The sequence below is a fragment of the Lissotriton helveticus genome, chromosome 6 (assembly GCF_964261635.1).
Source record: "Lissotriton helveticus chromosome 6, aLisHel1.1, whole genome shotgun sequence".
Lineage (NCBI taxonomy): Eukaryota > Metazoa > Chordata > Amphibia > Caudata > Salamandridae > Lissotriton > Lissotriton helveticus.
The window spans coordinates 163,698,291-163,722,938 of NC_136067.1; the positions used below are offsets into that span (position 1 = coordinate 163,698,291).

Below are 24,648 nucleotides of genomic sequence, written 5' to 3' on the forward strand. Positions count from 1 at the left end.
AGTAGGTTGTTTTTTTAACTGGATCTTATGGTGAGGAGAGTCCTCATCCCATCCCACATGATTTTTATATATTAATGCTGGAGCCTGGGCTACAGCCCATTTTCTGGCATAGGTGTATTTTTTATGAATAGGAATAGGATTTGAGAAGGCTGGCATAATGATCTCTTCGCCATGTGGGCTCTCCCTGACAAATTCAGGTGGCCAGTCTTTTTCAGCCAGAGGAATGTCATAACCCTTTGATAGCTTCTCCCAAAAGAGTGCTTTTATTTTTCTAGTTATGTCCCCCTCTATTCGGAGTGTTACTTCATATAACTTATGGGGTACACTAACCCTGGTATCTGCAGTTTCAACCTGAACATATTCATTCAGGTCCACTGTCTCCAGATGATCCTTCAGGATCCTGCGAACTATGGTAACTTCTGCTGCGCTGTCCAGCATTGTCTGGGCCCACTCTCCGTTCTTGAGTTGTGTCCTCAAGGCATGCCTGATTTTAAGACTTGCTACCTTCTTTTTGGTGAATTGAGTTTTCTTATTTTTTGGAACGTGTTGATCCTCTTTGGACTTCACGCGTCCTTCCTTGTGTTCTGATCGTTCTCTTCTTTCGGATTTCAGCGAGGAAGTCTGAAAGGTACGAGAGGAATGTGTATCAGTATCTTGATATCTATCAGGTTTTCTCAATTTATCCCTATTTCTGAGATTATATCTTTTTTCAGAGTGCTCCTTTTGAGGAGACCTACCTCTGGATTGAGAACGCTTCTCTTTAGGATGTGTCTGTCTAGTATTTTCCCACTTCTATTTAGGAGTGGTGAGATTGTTTTTAATAAATACTTTTTCAGGATTTTCTGTCAGTTCGGGTTTTACTGGTTTCCCTCCCAAACTATCTCTACCTAGTTCTTCAAAGGATTTTTCTATTATTCTGGCAAGTTCATACGGTTGCTCAGTTACATCAAGTTCTTTCAGTTTTTGGCATTTTGCCACTGATGCTGCTTCAATTTTACTATTAGCTAATATTAGGGAGAGGTGTGGCGCCGCGGCCAGGGCGACTGACGCTGGAATCTGGGGACCACGGTTCGATCCCCGGCTCCGGCGGCGGGTTAGCCCAGCACCATGTGACTCTGGGCAATAGCTCGCTTAATCTTCCCGACGGCCCCAAGCGCCTAGAGACCCTTACGGGTGATTGTGCGCTTTACAAATGTGGACTTTACTATATTATAGCTGAGACCTGCTTGAAATCTTTCAGTAATTTCATACCAAGATTTAAAGCAGACTCTGCCCCGTATTCATTTAGAATCTGTTTCAGGACGTCTGGTATCACCGCCATGGACGGAACACCATGTGTTTTTGTGTAGATTGCAGCAAAGACTGTACCCCAAGTGTCACAGTCCTCCAGGTGTGGTGCAAGCCCCATTGGTAAATAGATTGTTAGAATCCTGTGTTTCTCATGAGGTGTACTATCAGGAAATACTGCCTCGATCAAAATAATTTTTTGAGCTAACCAGAATGGAATGTGTTCCCTTTTCGTGGGTAATTTACCGATGACTAACTGTATAGTCTGTGCTGTTATTTTGTTTGTGTTCCCCTGATGAGGGGTGTGCTGTGGAATTCTTATAACAGGTTGGACTGTTAGAGTCCGCATGACATATTGAACCAATTGTCTATGTATTTTAAATAATTGTTTTAGTGGAGCTAACAATTCTGGACCTGTCATTTTTTCAATGGCAGGATGTGGTGTATAGCTGGCTAGTACCGGCCACGTTGCTCCTGGTCTACCTAATGGACCGAGCCTGGTAATGTGATTTTGATGGTGTAGGGCGCCTTCAAACCAGAGTTGATGCTCTTGGTAAGTTAGTGGAATTTCAACGTCCTTGAAAGGAGCGTATTCCACTGGAGGTTCCTCTATCTTGTAGAAGTGGAACACATGTATTGTTGGATTTGCTTCTGGGAAGATAATCCATGAATAGAATACCTCTGTCTGCCGATATTCATGTGCCTCTATGACAAATATAACTCTACCACCTCTTGGTGATAGGCCATTTTCTATAAGCTTTATAGCTATAGATTTCCTTAAATTTTCCGGGATGATTATAGCATCCGGGTCATTTTGTTGGAGACCTGTAACGTCTAAACCCGGTCGGGCATTATTGCCTGCGGATCTACCGTTCTCTTCGTCGGTATCCGACAATTTGTTGAAAGTCTTGCAGAGCAAGTTTCAAGGAAACAAAGATAAGGTGCACAATGTTTTTGGAACACTGTATCCTTCAACGTTTAATCAAACCAAAAACTAATACGTAGGATTTTCGTCCTACTCGGTTATGGCGGATATTTTATCCTTTAACCCACTCCAGACATCTATTGGAGTATTTTACGGGGAAAAGGGGTCTCTGTGAAAAGCACGACGGAGTTACTCTAGTATCTAGCGTTAAATTAGTGCCTTACCAAATGTTGGGCGCCATGTAATGTAGTTCCTATATTCCCAATAGGCTCTGCGCATTGGAATAATATATCCTATAGATTTGATGTAGGACTTGTGTCTACTAGGTCTCTATCGAATATATTAGACTTAAGTGTGAGTGCCAGCTAGCTCAGAGGTCACTAGAAACGTTCTCGAATAAACAAGAAGGGATTAGTTTCTGATAACCGCATAAACATGACAACTTTGTTTTCCCGAGATAAAACTGATCTTCAGAGTCGTGGAAACAATAGATAGATATTTTACTCAGTCAATCGTGCATGCTTCGTTTCATCAGAGGTGCAGAGAAATAGAGACACGGGTGTTTTCAATAAAAGTATTTATAGAACAGTCTTCTTTCTCATGCAGAAGAAATGAACTGCTACAATCGTAATACTGGCTGTAAAGTATAATGCGTACAGCAAGAAGAGTATTATGAAATAATACAGTAAAAGCATGGTATGGTTTCTAAGCCATAAAATACATACATAAATAAATAAAGACTAAAAGTACTCAATTGGTGCTTCTAAAATACGCCTACCCCGATGTACCTAACCTAAGTCTAGTACGAGGGAAGAAGTAAGTTTGGTGTAGCATAAGTTTAGTATTCTTTTGCCAAGAATCTATCCAAGATTTCTCTTAGGGCCTAATCAGCTCCGTGCCTTGGTTTAGAATGAAGGAGGTTTGGTATCTCTCTGTCTCAGGACTCAATTTCCCAACACCCCGCAAGGGGAGCTTGGAAACACCAGAGCAGGATTTCTCGGCAGGAGAAAAGACAGCGTCTCTCTCAGCGCGTCTGCTGGAGGGTCGGCTTCCTTCGGCACTTGCTGTAGCGAGATGCGTCGGGCAAGTAGATAGTCGAACTGCTCCAAACCAACGTGTGTTTGCTAGGGCAAGTGTGGGCCTATTTATACCTTGAAGGTGCTGAGTTTGACGTAAAGTTGGACATAATAACGTCATCAAAGAGTTTCAGTTCTTTGAAAACTCCATGAGTTCTTGGACAAATCAATATTCAAGCAAGGGGAAGTCCCTAACTGCTGAAGCAGAGTTTTCCAAGAAATCGTTGTGGATCTTCGGAACTAGTGGAAGTAGCCATGCCGTATTAGGACTGCATGAGCTATGTCTAAATATGGTTAGGATTTCTATGCCTATATAAGGATATGGTGATTTATACCTATATAAGGGCATGAATCGGGAAAATTACACTAGGGTCCTAAAATGCTATACAACAGTTGGGGATCCGGGCTATGCCCCCATGATCCTCTGTTCACTTTTTTCCCCATTCAATTTAAGGCTGCAGTTTACCATCCAGCTGGCAACGTTTTCTAAGCCAGAGCCAACTGCTGATGTTGTGATCCAATCCAGGTGCAAAGGGAGAGGACCAGTTGTGTGCTGTTGGAATGAGATGATCAACATTCCAAATTCGTGCACGATGTCTGCAAGTGGGCGCATATATAGATTAAAAAGTGTGGGGCTGAGGGCAGATCCCTGTGGAACCCATGCTTGAGTGGAAAAATGGCCAGTAGCATGGATTTTCACATATCTGAAATGACCTATCACGTAGAAAAGATATGAGTCATTAAGAGCGACTTTCTTTATTCCGGCGTCACTTATTCTTTTTATGAGTAATACCATGGTCAACCGTGTCAAACTATGTGTACAGATCCAGTAGGATAATACCAGTGGCTCCTTCCTGGTCTACAAAAACTTTTAGCTCCTCTGTGGCAGTAACAAGGGCAGTTTCCATGCTACGTTGAGGGCGTGCTTTGTGACCTTCACAAAGGATGTTCACAGCTATGCATGCTCAAACCAAGTCTCTTAGGAAGTCAAAGATTTTCTCTCTGCCTAGCACTTGTCTGTACCCAGTTAAATACACTTTTATGAATATTGTGAAAAGGACAGAGCTCACACTGAATGATGTCAAATGTAACAAGCATTTACAATGCAACGGTTTCGCCTTTTGGCATTGTAAATGACAAAATTTGTATTTATGTGTTGGTTTTGAAAACAGGTAAATAAATGGCATTGTCATTTACATTGCCAATAGTGTGTGTGTGCGCATCAGTGTGTGTGTGAATGCCTGGGTGTGTGTGCGCATCTGTGTGTGTTTGCCTGTGTATGTGAAAGCATCTGTATGTGTGTATGTGTGTTTGCCTGTGTATGTGAAAGCATCTGTGCCTGGGGAGCAGTGTGAGGCACTGTGGGACCAATCAAAGTACCGAAAGTTCTCATTGTACCACCCAAAGGGAAAAGCCAAAAAGACACACAAAAAGAGACAGATGAGGAACTACAAATAGAGAGAGTCGCCACAACGTCCACTAAGGAAGCAGCAGGAGACATCTTGAGAGTGACATTGTAAGACTAAGAGAGCGACGAGAGACAGAGAGACAAACACAAAAAGAGACAGACTAGGATGTAAAGACAAAGCCACCGCAACAGTCACTAAAGGAGTGGCAAGAGACATTATGAACCAGAAACTGAGACAGGCACTAAAAAGGCAGATTAGGATCCGGAAGAAGATGGAGCAGCCGCAACATTCACTAAGAGGAGCAGAGAGAGGCACTCGAAGACAGACACAGGGACAGTTACAAAAAGAGACAGACGGGAACCTACAAAAGGACTGTGGTGCCAAAATGTCCACTAAGGGAGCGACAAGAGGTATCTGAAGAGACCAAAGTCTTGAGTGTTCTTATCGTAACACCAAAAACAAGAAACAAAGCGACACACAAAAAAGAGACATATTAGGACCTAAAAAAAGACAGCTGCCACCATGTCCACTAAGGGAGCGACAAGAGACATTATGCAAAAGACATTGAGACAGTCCAAGGATTTGAGCATTATCATTGTAACACTAAGAGAGCAGAGAGAAACACTGCGTGAGACACAGAGACATACAAAACAAGCTGGACTTTGGGAATACTCTACATTTGCATCACCACATTCCTCACAAAGAGACTCTAGGTCATCAAGACACAGCAGCCAGGCTCACTCTCACACTCCAATCCCACACTCACATTTCCATGCATCTGAAAGACCTACACTGGCTCCAGGTTCACAAGAGCCCTCTTCATGCTCCCAACACACTCTTACAAAGCCCAGTAGAATGCTGACCCAGCATATATGAAAAGGAGCATAAGCTTCCACACACCAATCAGAAACCTCCGCTAGCCCTCAAACTCGCCCATGCCCCTGCATCCGAAGAGATGGTGGGTCAGTATTCTCATACCTGGCTCCAAAAGCCTGGAACAACCTCCTCTGCGTATCAGAGCCACCAGTTCATTACTAGAAATTCACAAGAAACTGAAAACCCAGGTTTTCCAATAACCACGTGTCGGACCAGCTCCCTCCTTCTTTAGGTGCTAGGATTCCACCCGGATGGATATGCGCATCGTCAAATACAGACAACATAATATTAATTAACAGTATATAAGCGAGGTTTTTGTAGAGCGGATATCCTGCACTGAATTACTGCAATGTGCTCGCAAACTGTTTGGTTAAGAACAATTATACATAGTGAAGTAAAGCAATGGGCCATAGATCACAACTTGGTTAAGCTTGGATTCGAGTCCAGGACTGTGTATTGTGCATTTCAGAGGCTGTATGGTGACAGCCTTCTCTCTTCTGTTGAACGCCAAAGGTCAGTGCTTTGTGTTCAGTTATTCAAACAATGTTAGTATTTGAGGTTGAAGAAATACGCTTTTCACACTTTAAATAACACTGACATCATATACGCCAGTAGAGGAAGCAGCATGCAAGCGCTGGCCAATTAAGAACCGTCAAAGAAGAATGACACTTAAGCCAATGAAAGCCAAGCAATGGGTGTTTCCAAGCCCCTTCTACAACACAATATCTCTGCAAGGGAGAGAGAATGCGATGCACGCTCTCTCACAGGCGAGAGCTCAAAATGATACCCCTACTCACGTTTACTGCTGTTTACTTCTTTTTAAATTTACAAAATATAACAGGAATATACCTGTGAAGCTACATCAGTCGCAGTTTCCAAGAGGGGTTCTGGAATCCTTTTCTAATTTCCTAATAACTTAAATGCGAAATCATGTTTGCATCCATAAATGTAGTAAATTTACATCTGAGTAGGCATGACAGTCTCGCAATAATGCAATTGCAACTTTTACTTTTTGTTCCATGTCAAAAATATTCTCTTCTGCAGAGAAGCCTCTTGAGCCACACCCACACGCCACACCTGTTTTGGGGAGTGTCCCGTCCCAATTCCCAATCAACCAGCAAAGATGTACCCTTACCTCTGGCAACAGTAAATCTCAGATCGTTCCAGGATGGGAATATATATGTCTTGCAAACATTTCCAAAAACCCTTACTGGGTGTATCTGCTTGGAAAGGCCCGTTTCCCGTCTCATGACCAGAGCTGCTCAGCTGTAATTCACATCGTGTTGGTTGAAGATTACTCATTGTGTATTTAAATTAATTTTCTATTATCAGGATATCTACAAAAAACGGACACCTCGATATGCAACCAAAAGAAACCTGCGATCGAAAGTGGCAAATGTCATCACCCAACAATCTTTCAGATGTCCGAAGTATGGAGGAGATTGCTGGGAGCCTAAAGTCACCGGTTGAGAAATGCACTAAACCCAAACTTGAAAGCAGAGCCAGAAAGTATGTATTTTAGAAAAGGCCAAGAACCATAACACGTGTAAAAGGGAAGACTAGACCCCCCCTGGTGCTGATGGGACTTAACTTCTCCCTCATCACAACGTCCCGACTCTCACTGCCTTACGGCACTCTGAAGTGTCCACGAGGCGACCCGAAGCACTATACACATTTCCAACCCATTTACTATAAATACATGTCTCCAGATATGAAGCATATTGTCTATAGATGAATGCAGTACGCTGAAGTTCAAACTGACCTGCTTTACTCAAAACTAAACAAACGAAAAAAAATCTAAAAAATCCTTAGCATAAATATTGTTTCCTGCCTGACAATACTTTAATTGCATAAAATGAACTCATATAAACCTGATTTATACAAAAGACAGCGAACATACATTCATGAGAGGGGGCAATGGATTTTTTAAACTCGTGATCCTCAGTTTTAGGACTTTGGTCATAGAGAAAAATGGTTGACTTCAAATGTGTCTGAATTCTCCACGGGCTATCGCACACCCCTAGCACTAGAAATAGAATGTTAGCAACCCGGGAGAGAGGCATCCAGTCTTTGGCTTAACTGGAGAACATTCGGAGTGACGCATCTCAATGTTCCGGCGTGTGGAAAAGATACGGGTGAGACTGATGAGGTAATGTTTGTACCCACCACCCCTCCTGCCTCGTACCGTAACAGAAGCGGCCCGTGGGCCTCTCTATCTGGGCTCCTCAGGCGCAGCCCTCTGAGACCGGCCTCCCATCACCAGGAATGTTTATCAGCCGAGCACACGTGGGTGAGAGGCGCTGATGCCACTTCACAGAGGCCTCTACTGCAGCCAGCGTCATTGAGCTGTGCGCGCGACACCACACTGCTGGTTTGTTCCTCTCATTGTTGTGTTGTAGTATTCAGCAGTCGGCCCCTTCGATGGCAGGGCTTAAGGACCTTTTTTTAAATTTAATTAAATGGGCCAACTAACGAATTATGTCACAATACTTCTCAAAACGCAAGAAGGCATCATGAACCCAGGTAAAATTCTAAACGCCTGTGGTAAGTGACTGTAAACAAAGGTGGTCTGGGTAACAACATTTTATTCCTTCTTCGGACATATTATAGGACATCTAAATTAGCAAAACTCTTCTCTCAGAATGTGTATTGTTCCTGTAGATTAAAACTGTTTAAAGAAGTCCTGTAGATTAAAACTGTTTAAAGAAGTCAGGTCCCGGGCCGGCAGCCAATCACAGCGCGGCCCGGGAAATGACGTCACGGGGGTGTCCCGGGCCGGCAGCCAATGACGGCGCGGCCCAGGACAAAGGGGCGGGACTTAAAAAAAGCCAGAGAAACGCCCCCGAATCGCGTTTTCTCGAGAAAGCGTGATTGACAGCCTCTGTCTCCCAATGGCTAGCCTCCATTTATGGAGCTAGCCAATGGGAGACAGAGGCGGAACCAAAGTCGATATGTAGGATCATGAGGTTTCGCCGTGGGCGGAGCAACTGCTACGCAGTTGCAACGCCCAGGGCGAAACCTAAAAATGAACATATGAGATACCAGGTCGGCGCAACCCACTCCTGACCTGGCATGAAACTTTGCACACAACTACAATACTGCCATAACTGCAATTATCACATACTCTGCCAGAGCAGCAAGCGGTCTGCGCTGCTTACTCATCATGAGTGTTTGACCCGGGAGGGCATTCGGTCAGTTTGTCTCTGCCTCTGCACCGGCGCGAATGGTGGTAAGGAGATGTTATAAATGCATGATGTTGCATTTTAGTGCAGTGATGCGGACCACTGCTCTAAAATGTGTTACTATAACGCTTGATGCATGGTACTTGGCAGGGCTGTATTAATCTTGTAGCACCTTCACTTAAGTCTATAAATTATTAACAATCATGTGACTAAATATAGGAATAATTGGTGTGCTATCCAACTATAACGATTGGTGTGCTATCCAACTATAACGAAGCAAATGTTTTATATTCTACATGTGGAAACAATGCTAAATGGAGCATATGAGAAATATGCACTCAAACAAATGAATATCCAGAATATAAGAACTGCAATGGGGGTACATAAGCAAAAAATGCAAAGACCATTTCAAGAGCATTGACAGCACCTGAGCAAGCAATTGAGACAGGCCTTTAGACATATCAGGAATATTGACGATAGATGTTTCACACAGCAAGCAAGTACCGCAATCTTCCTTGCTCTGAGGCACATTAAGGAACACTCCATGAGGTGTACAGAAAACAGTCCAATTGTCATGGCTCTTGCCTGGGTCATGAACATTCAGGACCATATTCAGATCCCATTCACACAACCTTGGGCGTCAGAAGGCGACAACAAAAAAGGGCTAGAGTGTGTCCTGGGTGCATATCTCTCTCTCTCTCTGAGAATAATTTGGCCTGGAATGGGCCCTCAGACCAACTTACAAAGAAACATGCAAGCGAGATCTTGCAAACCTTTGTGCTCAGCGGCCACCCTGGTTTTGAGACAATAAAACCCCTGCTTTGGCAAGATCTTCAGATTCCTGATGAAAGGGCTCACACTGGTGAGCTCCTTGAAAGTTCTTTACCTGGATAGCCCATGAATCCTGCAACATCCCATTGTTCTGGCATGACATCGGTCTTCTTGGCAGCCACTGGGGGAAATGGAAACAGATTTAATTTCTAATAACTGAGTACTATAAGTGAGAAATAAAAACTAATCACAGTTGTTTGGATTAAATGTTACAAAAGGCATGGTAATAAAATAAAAGAGTATTCCTTGCCTCATATCAGGAACACACACATTGAGTGTAGTAAGCTGAATTGTCTCGAAAGCAGTGAGAAAGTAACATACATGTAGTTTTAAAGCGTACGTTCATCCAAAGGTATCTTGCAGCTGAATAACAGAGGTTTATTGTTACCCAGCTCAATGATACTCATTTTATCCAACACAGAAGAATGAAAGTCTGAGTGGACTTACCATCAACTAATTAGACCAGGCAGGCCCTTTTTGCCTTGTTGTATAGACCTGACAGCCCACTCTCGAGGTGTGGTTAGCATTCTAGGGGTGTTCACCTCCTGAATACCTAATCTAATGCAAATGTGCATGGGGAGGGCAGATTGCTCCTTTGGGAGGCAGCCTGGGTGCATATCACAGGTAGTGCAGCATTTAAGCTCACTGCCTTGATGTGCCACTTAACTAGCCAGCCTGTCGGGGAGGGAGGTGTGTCCTCCTTGCCATCCAGATCATTGTTTCTGACTTCAGGGAGAGTTCACACCTCTTGGCATGGGGGGGGTGCGGGGGGGGGGGTTCTTTTGTGGCGATAGCAAGCGCGGGCTGGTAGCCGGAGCACAGGAAAGGCTCGGGCAACCAGGTGGGCAACCTCTAAGGTAGCCACCTGTGTGCATGCCTCATCGTCCCTGACACAAGATTTTTGTCAGGGGTGTTGAGGCACGTTGTTGGATACCAAACACGACATATTTAGGCGTCCAACTGTGGAGCTACCAACCTCTGGTTTGCCCGAGTGCCAGCCCATGTTATTATGTGATAGTCTATCGCTTATAGTGTCCTTCAATGGTAAAGGCCACTATAGGAACATATAAGCTTGCACTTACATATCCACACCTTTAATATAATGCACACTGCGTCCTGGGCTCAGAAGACCTTCCTTAGGGGTGACTATATTAAAAATAGTGCATTTACTTTGCCACACATGGTGAGGGCAAAGTGGTTTACTGGGGTGATCCAGGGTGGTACAAATAGTGCTTCAGGCTCTGGTGACTCGTTTGACACCCAACCACGGGTACCACTTGTACTATATACTAGGACTTATAAGGGGGTCGAAGTCATTTGCCAATTGGGGTTACCAATTTACACATCGGTTTTAGGGAGAGAGCACTGGCACCTTAGGCCTGGACATCAAGCTCCAGTGCACTTTCAGAGTCCAGAACCATCAGCAAAAAGTGGGTGAGGGGTGACCATACAGAAAGGGCACTTTCCTACAGTGGTCAGCTAGTACAATCCCTTTTCCAATGTACCAGTTGGCCACAAGCAAAGCATGACCACCCAACTCCTGAGTTTTTTTTACTGCCTCTCCCATTTTTCCTTCCAGCTCACCCTTATCCCTACCCCCCCCCCCACCTTATTCACCTCCTGAGTGAGCTCCCACCATCCGCCCTTCACATTCTGTCACATATTCTACAATTTTAAAGACATCGGTTTAGATTCGGCAGATTCTATTTTGTGACACAATACAATGATTCACAACAGCCAGATTTGTGTTTTCTATCCAATAGCAGTATAGTTATATGCGAATAGATATAAAATATCCATCAATTGATTGTGTACATTCAGTGACAATACCTGCACAAAAGTATTATCTACAGCTTACTGCCCCATCTACACCAGAAGAGCACGCCTGAATAACGTTGAAGCACAGCTTTGAGTCTATCTAGATAGTCTTCTAGTGACTATTCTTTATTTTGCTAACAAGTCAAAGTATTAGTCCAATTTGTCTTTAAGGGGGAACACGTCCACATTCAACAAGGCAGACTTTGCTGCACTCGTGGTACCATTGTTTCTGAGGTCATGTCTCGGACAACCTCCCTTCTCAACCATTCAATATCGTACTTCAACTGGCTACCACCAAACACAACAATCGATTCATGTCAGCCCAGTTAAGTTCATACACTTCGAACATTCTTTTCAATTCCTCTCAGAATTGTGTAGGGTTCTCTTGAATATGAGGAACTATTTCTTAATGTGCATTAAATAAAGTGTTGTCCAGGGAATGTGAACAGTGACTCTAACCCCAGGACTGGGGTCGTCTCTGAAAGTAAGGAGAGAGTTTGTGGATGGCAATGAAGGATCTTCATTGTGTGCGTAATGGAGTGAGAGCATCGGAGGTCTCTCTTTGAGAACTCTACTCATAGTGAGTCTTTCTGAGGCCCAGCTCAAACTTTCTTGGGTGATAGAAGGGCTGTGCTCATGGGGATCCCTGGACAGAATGAATCTTGGTAATGGAGCTTTCATCTCGAATTGCAACACAAGTGTCTCCTCTTACCGTGCTACTGTTGGTTACTGCAGCACTCGCTTGCACATTACTCCTTCTGCCAGCAGCCCCGCTGACGCTTCATTTTCAAATACAACCATTGGTGCATTCCCAGAATCATCAGCCAGCATCATCAGCTAGCATGGGGACGTAATAAACATCCAGTAAATCCTCCTCCCCCTGGTTCTCGCTCTCCTCTTTTTTGGGAGGTTCAGTCACCGGGAAAAAGACATGGAAGAGCCAGGACAGCCTTGCTCTGTGCCTGAAGTGGCTAACATGGTAATCCAGTCTCTCAATATATATTTAATGATTTCCACAACACATGAGCTTTTTTCAATGTTAGACATATTTTTCTATAGTTTTTCAAGAATCAACCAACCCATCTACTAAATGGTATGCAATTATTGACAAACATTTCACATATACACAATACTTTTCCACATGAGACTTTAAGACAAAATACACAGATCTTTTTCAGTGCTTGACAACGAATGGAGTACTATATTTGGGAGAATATCTGCTCTTTGAAAATCAGACAAATATACTTCCTTTCTCTTCCTCTGATCCAGCCAAACAGCCCCTATACCTATGCCTTGAACCTTCAACACTTCAAGACATATCACATACAAAGAGCAAAGCAACAAATAATAAACATGATCAGACTTCACCTTCATCTAGTTTAGCGTGCTTATGCCGTCTGAAAAATCACCAGGTCCAGTGCTTGTCCCCTACCGTCTCCGAGTAAAACACTTCCTGGTCAATGCACCAAAGTATGTGAAGGAAACAGATTCTCTGGAAAGCCAACAGAATTCTAAAACATCTTTAATGCAAAAATATAGGTAGAAGAAAAAATATTCTGCCTGGAATCCGTAATGTCAGCAGACCAGCGTTACGCAGTCTGAACCATTTGAGCATATAATGTCACATTCAGTAAATTTTTACTCTATTTCAATACATTTTTAGAGTGCAACAAGTGGAGGAAAGAACACATCATTAAATTTAAACTCAAGAAAAACACTAACGGGCACGTGCCTAGCTCTTTTTGTGGGAATAATCCGAGAAGACCTTGGGTACAGATATAGTGAGGTACAGTAGAAAGCTGACTTCAAAAATCTGTAGTTCTTGTTTGACTATTCCAACTTCAAAACGAGGCTACTTATTTGGCACAATCCAGGTACATTTGTAATACTCCGGTTGTGTAGAAAGGGGGTAACCCGATGGACCACTGGACCCGGGTATTGTACGGTACACAAATAATAATCACAGTGGGAACAAATCATGCAACATATTGATTTTGAATTAATCTTAGAGAATCAAGAAGATTAGACATCACCATAAAACATTTCCATCAATGGTTTTGATTTTATTTCATCACGTAGTTATGCAAAGCAAAGATAAATCAAGGCATTAACAAATAAATGTACAGTTGAACGTTCTTTAAGTATTGGTGCACAACAAGCAAGGTGATAAGTGCATCGGGAGGATTTGTGATGGTGAAGGGAAGCTGGTGTGCAATATTTACATCAGCAACACAAATTTTCTGCCTATCCAGCCGGACAACCAGTAAAACATGTTTTAGAAATCATAACACAAGCAGAAAGACAGATATGTAATCTCTGTCCTCTGTGTTTGACAAAATGAAACGAACAGTGTTGACGTTTCGACCCCTAATGTTATCAGGTAAGTCTGCACCTCAGCAGGGGTCTTCATCAGGACCAGGATGTGATGTGGTGTGGTGTGCCAGTGCTACGGGACTCAACGGGGTGCTGAGCTCTGTGCCATGAAAGGTAGTACAAACATTTGCAAGGTATTATGAGCCCTCTATGTCCGATGGGATATCCCAACCCATGATCAAGGAGTAGACTTCATACATACCATGCCACCCTGGCCGGTATCAGATGCAGTGCGCAAGTAATTTGAGGAGCCAATCACGGTGGCGGAGTTGTCCAGGGCATTGGAGGGCCTTCGTGGGCAGGCGCCAGGACCCAACAGGTTCCCATGTGAGTTTTTTCAAACATATATTCCCCAACAAGGGACACTTCTGCTTAAGGCCCTGCAAGAGGCCGCAGAACAACTGATCCTTCCTCCAGACTGGCGGCAGGCCGAAATTGTGGTTTTCCACAAACCCGGCTGCCCCCCCGAAGACCCAGTCTCATATAGACCAATATCCTTACTGTATGTGGAAGTGACATTATCAGGTAGAGTATTGGCTGACTGCCTCCTGCAACACATAACAGGTCTGTGACACCCAGAACAAGCCGGCTTTGTGTCTCGGCGTTCCACCCGACAGAATATCAAGCATATACACAACGCTCTAGCTAAGGCACCCAAGCTGGGGAGGCTGGTGTCCCTCCTGCTCGCCGACATGGACAACGCCTTTGATTGAATCAGTTGGGACTACCTATTTATCCTTTTGCAGGCCCTCAACTTCAGTCCGCGTTTCCTCGCCTACACCTGTCTTTTATACACCGACTTTGCAGCATTTGTCTGGGTGGCTGGTGCGATATCCGATTCATTCCCAATCTGTAGGGGCACCAGGCAAGGTTGCCCACTAGCCCCTTTACTCTTCACAATAGCAATCGAGCCACTAGCCGCATGGGTGAGACGGGATCCACAAGTGCATGGGCTCGACTGGATGGCAGAGACATCGGACAGAATCACCCTATACGCAGATGAAGTCCTATTCTTCATTACAGACCCAGTATGTTCTGGTCCGCAGATACTGCAAATTATGCGGGTCTTTGGGGAAACTTCAGGGCTTTATATGAACCCCACTAAATCAGTACTATTTCCAGTATGTGGAGCGCAGGGGGGAATGGCATGGACCAAGCATTTGAGCAGGGCCACTGAGGGCTTTCAATATCTGGGGGTCTATGTTACCCTGGACCAGACCCTCTCCTGGGAGCGTAACAAAACCCCTACCACCCTGTGAACGCATTAAGTTGAATGCATGGTCTCCCCTGCCTCTCTCCATGCTGAGCCGCTCTTTTATATTTAAAATGGTGTCCTTACCACAACTGCTATACAGGTTACAAAACTACCCCTACCACATACCCGACTCATGGTTCAAGCAGGTGAACACGGCGCTCAATCACCTACTATGGGGCAGGGGTGGGGTCCGGGTGGCTCTTCGCACATGCATCCAGTCCACTTATTGTGAGGGCATAGCGGCCGCAGATGTGCAGTCCTACTACATTGCCTCCCACCACCTCACAATTAATTATTGGTAGTATGGAGATCACTCCAAACCAGCAAAAGCTGTCGAGAAATGGACCCTAGGGAATAGCTCAGCTCTAGACTATTTATACAGCTGAGACCCTGTTGATCACCTGCCACCGCCCACTAACGTGGTAATCCAATTATGGTGACAGGTGACACGCCGAACGGGATGGGGGAATAAACTAATGAGAGAGACCCCATTATGGCAAGATATTGTCCTGCTCCAGGTTGCAGGATTACAGGGGTTCAAAGGGTGGGACCTTATAGGCTTGTCCACGATGGGAGATGTTATGCAGGGCACTTCCAAAACGTCTTTTCAACAGCTGCAGGATGAATTTCACCTTCACCCAAGTCAGTTCTACAAATACTTGCAGTTTCGACACGCCCTCTCCCCCATATTCTAGGTTTAACTGAGTTGCCGGAATATGCCCCGTTGGAGGGAAGGCTGCTGCTCGGGGACATGGGGTCTCATAAAATCTGACAGTTATACCAGACCCTGACTACACATTGCCCAAACACAATACAAGCTTTACGGGTGGCATGGGAGGGTGACATAGAGAATCTCAATGACGGTGATTGGATGGAGGCTTTGGTGACCACCCAAAGCTCCCCCCCCCACCCCCCCCCCCTCGGCGCTGCAATCTCATCACGCTATTGTCTTGATGGAGCAGATTTCATCTGCAGTCATGCATTGTTTTATTTTTTGTGCTTCAGACAGGCTGCATTTAAATTGCCACGCACATTTTGGTGCAAGTTAAAAACATGGCACATGAAAAACATGAAAGTGAGGCCTATTTAGTCTGTAATGCTTGTGCTGAATTAACATGTGTTTTACAGTGTAGAGAAAAGTGGCCTTTTTAGCTTTGAAGATTAATAGAATGTGTTTCTCTCTTCCCAGCTCATCCCTTGCCAATCTAAATTTATTATTCCTGTCTTACTAGACTTTGACTTGTTGCATATTTTGATAAACATTTTCAGTTAATAACACCTCTTTTTATAATGTGTGTGAATTAATAATGCACTTGGGAAACATAATGGACTGATTTACATGAAATTAATATTATCTTTGTGTTTGTTTTATTTTTGGGGCCTACACAAAACATGGCTGCCTGTGAATCCATCAAGGCTATGACTTGCAATTTAATGAGAAGGGAGCATGCGCAGACTGTGGCAGCTTTCCTCATGACAAGAAGTCAAGGACAACCTGAACTGCACATTCTTGTCATTCTGCCAATGTACCAGTTAGTTAAAAGTGTCCATCTACTGCGCTGAGAAGGAAGGAAGGATGAATTAGATTGAAACATGTTTCCTAGTAAATGTTGCAAATGTTTATAAATGTAGTTATTCATGTATGCTTCTTTTGTTAAGACTAGTGAAGTCAGGTTTTTAGAATGAGTCAGGGAAGTGTGACCTCATGCATCATGACTGACCAATCACGTAAAGGTTTTACTGAAAAATGTTACATCTTTGTGTACTCTGCCAATAATTATGGTATAAATACTGTCCTCTCTGGATGGGGGCTGGCACTTCTTATTTTTCTCAGCTCAGCTGGCTTCTATGGGTTAGGTACGAGAAACGTCCCGGGAGATTGCTGAAGGGCGGGCTTGCGTCCGAGGAGTGTCAGGGGGAGGTTTCTTGCTTCCACGTCATATCTTGGCACTTCATGCTGAGAGAGCGCAAACTGACCTAAATGTATGAGTGCATCACACTTACCTGTAGTAAGCACAAATCATGAGGAGAAATGCCATGAGTGCTAGTAGTATCTGCAATTATATTCTGAATGTATAGCTAATGTAGAGATTTAAGTAGAAGTGGAACTAATACAGAAATGTGTGACACTATATGATTTTATTAGATGTGATTATTCCTGAATTCATGTCGTGTAGCTGCTAAAATGTAAGATGGCATGTGGTTAAACGCAGAATGTGGTAGGCCTCAGGGCCAGAGCTAGAAGGGAAGGGGAAGGTGTTTCTTTTCACGACATAGATTGAAATAATGTTTTGGCCATTGCATTTATGGGCCATGATTTATAGATGTGTTTACTGAATAATAGAATAAGAGTATTAACATGCTTTAATTAATGAAGAAGTTGAATGCTATAATCATTATGAGAAATATTGTAGGCCTGAAATGTTTTAACATTGATTTACACGTACATGTCTGGGCCGAGAAATGTTGCGAAATCTTTTTGGAAGTCTATGAGAGTTGGGTTCTTGGCTGCAGATGTCTGTCTGCAAGGGAAAAGGGGGGATCCAATTATAAATGAATGAATAGAGGTCTGTTCAGTAGACGGCCCAGACATGGAGGAGGGTTCTGGAATGTTTAAGGGGTATCAGCGGGCCGGAGAAGAGTCTGAGAAGCAAGGTCAACTCCAACGTATGAGGCCCAATACAAAGCAGCATGGAAAAAGCCAGAAGCTACACCACGTGAGGGGCGTCTCATGAGGGGCGTCTCAAATGTTGTTGACTGTTTTGTATTAGGGACAGCACCCCTGGGTGGAGTTAGAGCAGATGCCTGAGGACCCTTTAGAGAGCTGATGGGTAGGCAGAGAGGGGTCATGACTGGAGAACTATAGGTTTTCATCAAGAGACTTAGAGTGAGTGACTTCCCTTGGGGGTCATTCACTGCTGACACCTTTGTTAGGTTGGGATTTGGTTAAGTAGGGATACCATCTAGAGCAGGGTAGGGACAGCCTAACCTGTGTGTTTTCCTCCAACTTAAATGAAGGAGAGATATGCGTCAATGCTGATAGCTTTATTATTCTTAGAACTTGTGTTAGTAATTTCCGTTGCTCGTCTGAGGGCTTTCAGAGAGCACATGTATGTAGTTGGACCTGTGTATCTCGTGAATCTCATTCTGAGATGCCTGTATTTGCAGCTTATCATATCTTTACAATAAACTTTTGAAAGCTAGAAGTTGTCTGTGATCTTTTGGAGTGGGGTCCTTCATTGGGAGAACTAGCTTGGGAGAGAGGCACTTTCTTCCTCAAAGACAGGCAACAAAGGTTCAGTCGACCAGATCGAGGTTTGGATCAATAGTGCTAAGGTATCGATCAAAATCTCGCCCTTCCAGTTGGTAGCTATAGAGGATGGTTGCCTTCTTGAGGACGGTGACCTAGGCCAGGTTAGCTTACCCCAAGGCCCCTAGAAATCGATGATCGGAAGAACCGCCCGCCGAAGAAGATCCGGATGACGTGAGACAGAAAAAGCAGCAGTATCGGTCGAGAGTGAGTATAAGGGGTCATGCGTGTTAGATTGCGGTGTTTTTGTATTGTATCTATGTTGTAATGTTTGGCGGAGTTGAATGTCTGTAGAGTGACTGTGGAACAGGTTGTGAGCGCGCGCAACCGGTGGAAATCTTAAGTTCAAGGAGAGCTTAAGTGGTTCGGGTGTATCGGACACCCAGAGTAATTGTCAAATAGTGTGAAGGGGGTCATGAGGTACCATTGATCACCCGAAAGACCGAGATAGGGGGAACGTAAGAGTGAGTGCGTGAGTAACGGACGCTGGTCGGAGGTTACTGTGTGTGTAAGCAACCTATCAGAGAGACGATAGACATTTCGTCAGTTGTGTTGACAATTACATATAGACTGTGGACGTACAGTCGAGGGAAGTGACCGCTTGGTCGGAAGTAGTCATTTTTCGGTGTATGAATGGGACGCATGCATGACCGGGAGACGAGTTGAGAAAGGAGGGGTGCTGCTGCGAAGCGGAGAAAAGTGACGTCAGGAAGTGTCGCGCAGTGATTGGCTGACCGGAGAAAGACCGCGCTGTGATAGGCCAGCTAGCAAAGACGTCAGAAAGTGTCGCGACGTGATTGGCCGACCGGAGAAAGACCGCGCTGCGATAGGCCAAGTTAGCAAAGCCGCGACAGGATTGGTGGATTGTCATCAGGAAGTAAACAGAGTAGCGAGGCTGGATATTGTGCGCATAATTATGAAGTGTTTTAAATGGTTGAGAGCGGTGTTTAAAAAAGAGAAGCGGGGATCGTATGAGGGGGAAGAAGCCCCGCCGGAGGGTACGCCGGCTCGTTACATGGCAGTGAATGTTGGGCTGCATACGATCCTTTGGATATCAGAGTGGAGTAAGATTACGGAAGGAAATGAGGAACTGACGTTCCCGAAGTACGGGACGTTCAGATTAGAGGTGTTACATCGATTAAAATCAGTCATGACCTCAATGAGACCCTTGCCTAGACCGACCCAGTTTGAAGCCCTTGATGCATGGATTAGGGCAGCGCATGAAAAGAATATGAACAGACGACAAGAAAGGGTGAAACGATCGGTAAGGGCAGTGCAGGATGCCAGGTGGGATGCGGATGCTAAAAGATGGAGAGTGCATAACATGGAAGTAAATAAACTGTACCCAGTGTTAGAGGTGCCCGTAAATAAAAGCCCCCTAGAAGAAGATGATGAGAGCGAAACAGAGGACAGCCTGATAAACAGATTACTGACAGACAGGCCACCCCCGTATAATAGAGCAGGGGGAGAGGTCGAGCATAGTGAAGGAGAAAAGGGGGGCAATGCAGGAGAGCATAGACCGCTTCCCAGTTCAGAGTGGGATCCAGAGGCAAAGAAAGAGCTGTCCCAGCCTAGTCAGGTGCAACAGGTAGTCGGGAGGTTTGTGGTACAAAGAGCGCCGGAAACGGAGTGCGCCACATCCTACGGATTACCAGCTGCACTACAGGTACCTGTTACCATAGGTCCTATAGTATCGATATATGACCCAGAGAGAGCAAGAGGGGAAGAACGGGTACGGAAGGACAGAGAAAGAGCAGGGACGGCAAGGAGGAACGATACGATCAATTCCCCAAGTCAGATGCCGATACCCAGAGAGTGGAGCACCCCGATGCACACAGCAGGGGACCCAGGAGGGGATCCTGGGGGCCCTAGATGGCCAGCGGATCTGAGGGGAACCGGACGAAAATCCTTTCAAGAGCTAAATGAGTACATGAAGAAGTGGGATGAGGCAGTGGAGGCTCACAAGAGCATCATAGCTGCAGAAGCTGAAAGGGAAAGTCAGGACAGCAGAGCTCGGACTCACTGCGGGGCTGGGGAGAGCAGCCCGGAGTGGGACTGTAGAGAGAGAGATAGTAGGGGAGTCACCCATTGGGCCCGGAGTGGGGATAGAACAGACCTGGAAAACGGGGGCCCCGAGAGTGGAGGGGTGGCGCGCCCAATACTCAGTGAAGGGGAGAGGAGAGCGCAAGAGTACAGAAACAGCTTTAAGTGTCCACACTGTGTGCCCGGCACCAGAGAACAGAATGGGAGTTGTGAGAGGTCGCACCATAGTCCCTGTGATGACGGAAATGAGCGCAGCCCAGGGAATATGGGGAACCAGGAAGGATCGTATCGGATACTGAGCGATACTAGGCAAAGGGAGAGTAGCGACCAGAGGGAAAATAACAGAGAGGAGTATGGTGAAAGGAGAGAAGCAGGAGAGAGTGGGCAGAGCAAGAGTGGGGGTAACAGGCCCGTGTTCCATCACCTTCCAAGATCGGATGGCCGAGCATGGGACCTGGAGAGATGGGAGCAAGGGAGAGCACTCATTAACTCTCCCGAGCCCAAACGTAGAGCCCGGAGTTGGGATGGTAGGGAGACCAGTGAGCCCCCTTCGAAAGATATATTGCGAGCTGAGATAAAAGCTAAGAGACTCGATGTCGCCAGCTTAAGGTCAGACCTGGATGACATGATAGATGGTACCCTGCCTTTAGAAAGAATGGAAATGTATGAGCAGGATGAAATACTGTATATGGCAAAGGACATCACTCGAAAAGCGAGAGCAATCCATGAGAAGTTAGTCGAACTAGCAGGCAAATATATGGTGGACCTGTCAAGAACCAAAGCATTACAGGGTAACCACAGGCTACATTACACAGATCGAGACCTAGATGAGAGGAGAACGATTGGGCTGAAAACGCATATAAGGGAACTGATCACTGGAATAAGGACATGGAGGGCACTAGATAAGTGGGAAGAGAGGTGGTCCAAGAAAGGGACCGGCAGGAGAAGCATGCTTGGTATGACACCAGGAAGGCTGCAGGGAATAGAAGCATACCCTTTGCGTGAAGTCGCCAATGGGAACTATGTGCATGTCCCTTGGAGTAGGGGAGATTTAGCTGCTTTTACCACCTCCTTCCCCAAATTGCGGGAAAACCCAGTGGAGTGGTACAAGCAAGTCGAGAGATTTGTAAAAATCTCAAAGGTCCTATGGATAGATCTGAACACGCTGTTCGACATTGTAGTACCAGGAGATCTGTGGACAGCATGCAAGGTTAGCGCTGAGTGGCCCACAACGGAGCCGGAGAGAGATGCTAAGACTAATGGGCCGTCCGAGATTGTGATGGCAAAATTCGAGAGAGTGATGACTTGGCTGAAAGAGAAAGTGCCAATGCAAGACATAGATTGGGTCAGAATAGACCGAACCAGACAGGAACCCAAAGAGACAGTCCACGAATATTACGAGAGATTGCTGAAGGCGTTTAAACAGTATAGCGGCCTGGATGTAATGGATCCAAAAGACATAGGGCAATTCGTGTCCAAGTTCGTCCTGGGACTGAGACCGGATATTAGTTTAATGATTCAGCAACACTCGATTTGTTGGCAAAGTAAACCCCTAGACGAAATACTGAGGTATGCCAGGTACTGCTGTGATGAGATAGACTCCAAGGCTAAGAAACTAAAAGAAAAGTTGATGGTGGTACAGATGCAGGCAGCAGGAAAGGGGGGACAGCAGCAACAGCAGCAAGGACAACAGCAACAGCAGCAAGGAATAGGTACAGGAGGAAAGAAGCAGTACAGTCAGAACAAGGGCAATGAGGAGAGTTCCACCTTTAGACCCAGATTAGACATAGCTGCCTTGAAGAAAACGACTAGGTGCCACCAATGTAACGAGGTGGGGCATTGGAAACGCGAGTGTCCCTACAATGTAGAGATAGGAGAACAAGAGATAGAGGAGGAAGAGGTCCAGAGCGCGCCTACGAGAGGGGTGACGCCATACCAGGGAAAGGTGCTAAAAGGGGGGGCTCCTCCCCGAGCCCAGTTCCCGCAACCTCCTCGAGTAGGGACTATGGGTAAGACCTATAGACAGATGCCCCTGTTTGTAGAAGGAGAAGAGTGCTATTATGTGGACCCATTAACCGGACAGAGAGTGGAAAGAGAAGACTGCACCCTCGGGGCAGCCTTGGAGGTGGACCAGAGGGGACCCTATGTCGAAGCAGAAGTAGCAGGGTGCCCCACGACCTTTCTGGTGGACACAGGAGCCACTAGGTCCACGATCAGATCAGCTGCAGTTCCAGACCTGCCCATGTCTGGAGAGACCATACAAGTGGTGGGGGTCGCAAACAGGAGAATAACCAGCCAATTGACAGAACCAGTACAGGTGAAAATAGGGAAGTACAGCGATGAGCACCAGTTTGTGGTTTGCGATTCAAGTCCTGTGTGTCTGCTAGGCAGAGACCTGTTGTGTAAATTGAATTGTACAATATACTGTACACCTCAGGGAGTGGAGGTATTGACCAATGATGATGACGCAGACTTCAAAGTTGCAAACTCAAGAATATGCGTGGAGCTGTACCCTACTTTAACAGTAGATGAGCTCCCCTGGGACTTGAGAGAGACAGTGGCACCAGAAGTATGGGACTTCACTGGGGAAGAGATTGGATTGGTCAAAGGGGTGGACCCAGTGAAAATTGTAGTGAAACCGCATGCTGAGTTCCCAAGAACACCCCAATATAAATTGACTCCAGAAACGATTGCAGGCATAAAACCCGTGATCGAGTCCATGATTAAACAGGGAATACTGAAAGAAATCGTGGGTAGTCCATGCAACTCCCCGATTATGGGTCTGCAGAAACCAAATGGGAAATTCCGGATAGTACAGGACCTTCGAAAGATTAATAACATAGTCGTTTCGTGTTGTCCAGTGGTACCGAATCCATCAGTGATACTGTTTCAGATTCCATTCCAAGCTGAGTGGTTCACTGTGATCGATCTTTGTCAGGCTTTCTTTTCGATCCCTCTGGACGAAGAAAGCCATTTTCTTTTCGCATTTAAGCTGGAAAATCGCGTCCTAACATGGTGTCGTATCCCTCAGGGGTATACAGAGAGCCCATCGATCTTTAACCAGCTTTTGAAGAAAAATCTTGAAAGTCTAGTGCTGCCCCAGAAGTCAGTTCTGGTCCAGTACATAGACGACCTCCTCGTGGCGTCAGAAACAGAAGAAGCTTGCAGGGAGGACTCCATTGCTTTGTTAAATCACCTAGCTGCCAATGGGCACAAGGTGTCCCCGGGAAAGTTGCAGTACTGCCTGACAGAAGTGCAGTACTTGGGACACAGAATAGAGAAAGGCAAGCGAAAGGTGTCACCAGACAGGATAGAGGCGATCATGAAAATGAATGCGCCTAAGACACAGAGAGAGGTCAGGATGTTCCTAGGGATGGTGGGCTATTGCCGACAGTGGATCGCGAACTTTTCACTGAAAGCAAAGCCCTTGCAAAAACTGACGCACAAGGAGGTGAGCGATCCGGTACCATGGGACAAAGACTGTTTGATGGCATTCTTACAGCTGCGAGAGGACCTGTGTCGTGCTCCGGCATTGGGAATGCCTGATTACAATAAACCATTTTTTCTTTACTGTTGTGAGAGAGAAGGTTGCGCGTTGTCTGTGTTAGTCCAAATCCATGGGAATGCCCGTAGACCAGTTGCTTATTTCTCGGCTACTTTAGACCCAGTAGCCGCAGCGTTGCCCGGATGTCTCAAATCCGTTGCTGCAACGGGTGTCAGCATTGAGAGATGTGAAAATATCGTCATGGGGCACCCGTTAGAGGTGTGCGTGCCCCATTCTGTTGAACTGTTGATGACCAGGACCAAAACACAGCATCTGACCAACAGCAGGCTCACGCGCTATGAGCAAGTTATTCTTGCTGCAGAGAATGTGACCCTCAAGAGATGCTCTGTTTTGAACCCTGCCACCTTGATGCCACTCCCAAATGATATCGAGGATGATGATGAATGTACAGACCATGACTGCCTCGATGTGACTGAACTATGCACCAAACCCAGACCCGACATCGTAGATGAGCCACTGACCGACCCAGACGAAATTTTCTTTGTCGATGGCTCATGTGTAAGAGACGAAGTTGGGCAGTTGAGAGCAGCTTATGCTGTTTGTACAATTACTGGAGTTGTGGAAGCTGGGTGCCTGGAAGGAGTACACTCCGCTCAGGTAGCCGAGATTATTGCCTTGACACGTGCTTGCTTGGCAAGCAATCAAATTCGAGTCACCATATACACCGACAGCCAATATGGTTATGGGGTGGTTCATGA

General features: G+C 45.5%; 1 protein-coding gene and 1 long non-coding RNA gene across 2 annotated transcripts in view; one reads left to right on the forward strand and one right to left on the reverse strand.

Annotated features, from left to right (window-relative positions):
* C6H8orf74 (chromosome 6 C8orf74 homolog) overlaps positions 1-24,648 on the forward strand; it is a 2,015,860-nt gene that overhangs the window by 883,644 nt on the left and 1,107,568 nt on the right. The gene's annotated exons all lie outside the window — the stretch shown is intronic.
* Positions 1-24,648, reverse strand: part of LOC144762387 (uncharacterized) — a 609,729-nt gene that overhangs the window by 215,026 nt on the left and 370,055 nt on the right. Inside the window, exon 2 of the long non-coding RNA XR_013596084.1 lies at positions 9,642-9,707. This is a non-coding gene — a long non-coding RNA (uncharacterized LOC144762387). The remainder of the gene's footprint in view (positions 1-9,641; positions 9,708-24,648) is intronic.